A 4,693-nucleotide genomic window follows, 5' to 3' on the forward strand; every position below is an offset into this window, starting at 1 on the left:
AAGTGATTAAAGGCTTAACTATTAATATTACATTTATTTTGCCTATTGTCTTAATTGGCTACTCTAGCAGCTCACTTCTCTGCAGCTCATCTGTGTTCCTAAGAAAAAGCACATCAAAACTGAAAACACTTTAGCTAGACTGACCAAGAAAAAAAAGAGAGTACTCAGTTTATTAAAATCAGGTATGAAAGAGGGACCATTACTACCGACATTATACAATTTTTTTAAAAGGATGATAGTAGAATACAATCAATAATTGTATATCAACAAATTGGATAACCTAGGTGAAATGGACAAATTCCTGGAAAGGTACAAGCTACTAAAAATGACTCAAGAAGAAATTAAAAATATGAACAGACCTATAACAAATAAGAAATTAAATCCACAATAAAAAAATTTCCCACAAAGAAAAGCTCAGAATCAGAAGGCTTCACCAGTGAATTCTACCTAAAATGTTTAAAGGAGAATTAACAGCAATATTTCACAAAATCTTCCAAAAAACGTAAGAGGAAAGAACACTTTCCAACTCCTTTCACAAGGCCCGTATTAAACTGATATCAAAAACAAAGACATCATAGGAAAAGCAAACTGCAGACAACATTCTTTATGAATATAGACACAAACTCTCAACAAAATAATAGAAAATGAATCTACCAACACATGAAAAGGATTATACAATATGACTAAGTAGGATTTATCCCAGGAATGCAAGTTTGGTTCAACATATGAAAATCAATCAATGTAATATACCAATTAGTAGATTGTTATAATCATAATATATACCTTAAAAAGCATTTGACAGGATTCAACTCCAATTTATAATAAAAAATAGTCAACACACTAGAAATAGAAGGAAATTTTCTCAACCTGATAAAGAAATTGTATAAACCTATAGCAAAATGTCATATTTAACGGTGAAATAGTGAATACTTTCTCCTAGGATTAAAAACAAGGCAAAGATATCCACTCTCACCACTTCTATTTAGTATTTTACTGGAAGTTTTAGCCAGGGTAATTAATCAAGAAAAAGGAAAGGAAGTCTTCCATAGTGGAAAGGAAGAAGTAAAAGTACAGATTGGGCATCTCTAAGGCAAAAATCCAAAATCCAAATGCACTAAAATCCAAAACTTTTTCAGTAGCAACACGATGCCACAAGTGGAAGTATTCACACCTGATCTCCTGTGATGGATCACAGTCAAGATGCAGGCACATAACACACTGTTTATTTAGCATCCCCAAGGGACGCTCCCAGCCCTCTTCCATTGTAATATGTCTTTTACAGGCATGCTCAGATTTCCTCATGCAAGCATACCCACAAAGGGTAATACAATGGCAGAAGTGTCGGTTAGAAGTACCAAGAGTAGGTTCCTTATAATGGCCTGCATGGAGCTAAAACCTACATACATTAATCACTGTGTTTTTGTTGTTGTTGCTTTGCTTATTCTCTGCTCTGTGATGAAAAGATAATACTGAAAATGTCCAAAAGGCCTGTCGATACCCATATGGGTAACAATAATAAGAAAAAGAGAAAGTCCCATTTGTCTATGTTTGTTTTTGTTGCATTTTCTTTTGAGGTCTTAGTCAGAAATTATTTGCATAGGCCAATGTCCAAAAGTTTTTCCTAGGTTTTCTTCTAGGACTTTAATAGTTTCATGTCTTACATTGTAAGTCTGTAGTCCATTTTGAGTTAATTTTTGTATATGGTGAAACATGAGTCCAGTTTCATTCTTTTGCATATGGCTAGCTAGTTTTCCCAGCACCATTTAATTAAACTAACGAGTTTCTGCATAGCAAAAGAAATAATCAACAGAGCAAAAAGACAAACCTATAGAAAGAGAGAAAGTATGTGCAAACTACGCATCTGACAAAGGTCTAATATCCAGAATCTATAAAGAACTTAAACAAATCAACAAGAAAACAACAAAGAACCTCATTAAAATGTGGGCAAAGGACATAAATAGACACTCATTAAAAGAAGAGATACAAGCGCCAACAAACATGAAAAAATGTTCGACATCACTAATTATCAGAGAAATGCAAATTAAAACCACAATGAAATACCATCTCACACCAGTCAGAATGGCTATTATTAGAGTCAAAAAATAACAGATGTTGCCAAGGGGGTGGAAAAAAGGGAATATTTCCACACTGTTCGTGGAAATATTAAATTAGTTCAAACCCTAGGGAAAACAGTATGAAGATTTCTCAAAGAACGAAAAATAGAACTACCATTCAATGTGGCAATTCCACTACTGGGTACCTACCCAAAGGAAAAGAAATCATTCTATCAAGAAGATACCTGCACTTGTATGTTCGCTCTGTTGCCCAGGCTGGAGTGCAGTGGTGCAATCTCAGCTAACTGCAAGCTCCACTTCCGGGGTTCACGCCATTATCCTGCCTCAGCCTCACGAGTATCTGGGACTACAGGCGCCTGCCACCACGCCCGGCTAATTTTTTGTATTTTTAGCAGAGACGGGGTGCATTGGTATGTTTAAGGCAGAATTATTCACAATAGCAAAGTCATGGAATCAACCTAAGTGTCAATCAACAGTTGACACTTAGGTTTATTCCATGGTACATATGGATATACCACATTTTTAATCCAAACAGCTGTTACAGATTGTATTCCGTGGTATATGTGTGCATACACATTGGTATATGTTGATTGACACTTAGGTTGGTTCCATGGTATATATACCTACCACATTTTTAATCCAATCAACTGTTATGGACTGTATTTCATGGTATATGCATTTATCATGGAACACTACACAGCCATAAAAAAGAAGGAGATTATGTCCTTTGCAGCAACATGGATGGAGCTGGAGGCCACTATCCTAAGTGACATTACTCAGATAAAAAAATCAAATATTGCTTGTTCTCACTTATAAGTAGGAGCTGGCCGGGCACGGTGGCTCACACCTGTAATCCCAGCACTTTGGGAAGCTGAGGCGGGCGGATCACGAGGTCAGGAGATGGAGACCATCCTGGCTGACACAGTGAAACCCCGTCTCTACTAAAAATACAAAAAATTAGGTGGGCGTGGTGGCGGGCACCTGTAGTCCCAGCTACTCGGGAGGCTGAGGCAGGAGAATGGCTTGAACCCGGGAGGTGGAGCTTGCAGTGAGCCGAGATCGTGCCATTGCACTCCAGCCTGGGCGACAGAGCGAGACTCCATCTCAAAAAAAAAAAATAAATAAGTAGGAGCTACACAATGGATACACATGGACATAAACATGAAAATAGATGCTGGAGATTCCAAATGTGGGGAGGATGCGAGGGAGATGAGGGTTAAAAATTACCTATCAGATACAATGTTTACTATTTGGGTGATGGCTTCACTAGAAGCCCAGACCTCACCATTATGCAATGTATCTGTCCAACAAACCGGCACATGTACTCCTTGAGTCTACAGTAAAACAAAATAACGAAAAAGGAAAAGCCCAAATCAGTGTATGTATAGATCTTAATGTTACAATAAGTCCCTATTGACTGATTTATATAAACCTGACTAGTAACATCCAGAATTTTTTTTTTAAAAAAGAGAGCGAGAAAGCATTTTTGTATATAGCACAGGAAATCAGGCTATTGGTGAAACTGGGCAGTGGTGTAAATGTGAAATGCCTTATAGAAGTATGGTGTCACAATGACCACCATATATGACCTGAAGAAACAGAAGGATAAACTGTCAAAATTCTATGCTGAAAGGGTTGAACAGAAGAAAAATAGGAAAACACTGCATAAAGCTAAAAATGAAGATTTTGTTTACGTACTGAAGGGGTGGATCTATCAGCATTTCAGTGAACACATGACACTCAATACTATGTTGATGAGGAAACTAAGATCTATCACAATGAACTGAAAATTGAAGGGAATTGTAAATATTCAACAGGCTAGTTGCAGAACATTAAGAAAAGTCACAGCATTAAATTTTTAAACTTTTATGGTGATAAAGCATCTGCTGATCATGAAACAGCCAAGAAATTCAGTGACAAGTTTGCCAAGGTCATTGCTTGTGCAAATCTGATGCCAGAATAAGTGACTTCAGAAAGACACTGGTTACAATTTCCCGTAAGTTTGGTATGTTGTGTGTCTATTTTTGTTTGTTTCCAAGAATTTTTAAATTTCTCTTTATATTTCTTCTTTTAATCATTGGTTGTGCAGAAGTGTGTTATTTAATTTCCATGTACTTGTGAATTTCTCAATTTTCCTCCTGTTATAAATTTCTACTTTCATACCTTTATGATTGGAAAAATACTTGATATGATTTCAGTCTTCTCAAATTTGTTAAGATTTTTTTGTGGCCTAACATATGATCTGTCCTGGAGAATGCTCCATTTGCATTTGAGAAGAATGTGTATTCTGCTGCTGGGTGGTATGTTCTGTGTATGCCTATTAGGTCTATATGGTCTATAGTTTTGTTTGAACCCACTGTTTCCTTACAGATTTTCTGTCTGTATCTCCATTATTGAGAGTGGAGCAATAAAGTTCCACACTATTTCTGTTTATTTCTCCTTTCGGTTCTGTTAGTATTTGCTCTATATGCTTAGATATTCATGTGTGGTACATAAATATTTACAATTGTTCTATCTTCTTGATTTCTTGACCCCTTTATCATTAAATAATAACCTTCATTGTCTCTTGTGATTATTTTAGACTTAAAGTCTATTGTTCTAATATAAGTACAATCTAC

This window comes from Pongo pygmaeus, chromosome 10, assembly GCF_028885625.2.
Source record: "Pongo pygmaeus isolate AG05252 chromosome 10, NHGRI_mPonPyg2-v2.0_pri, whole genome shotgun sequence".
NCBI lineage: Eukaryota > Metazoa > Chordata > Mammalia > Primates > Hominidae > Pongo > Pongo pygmaeus.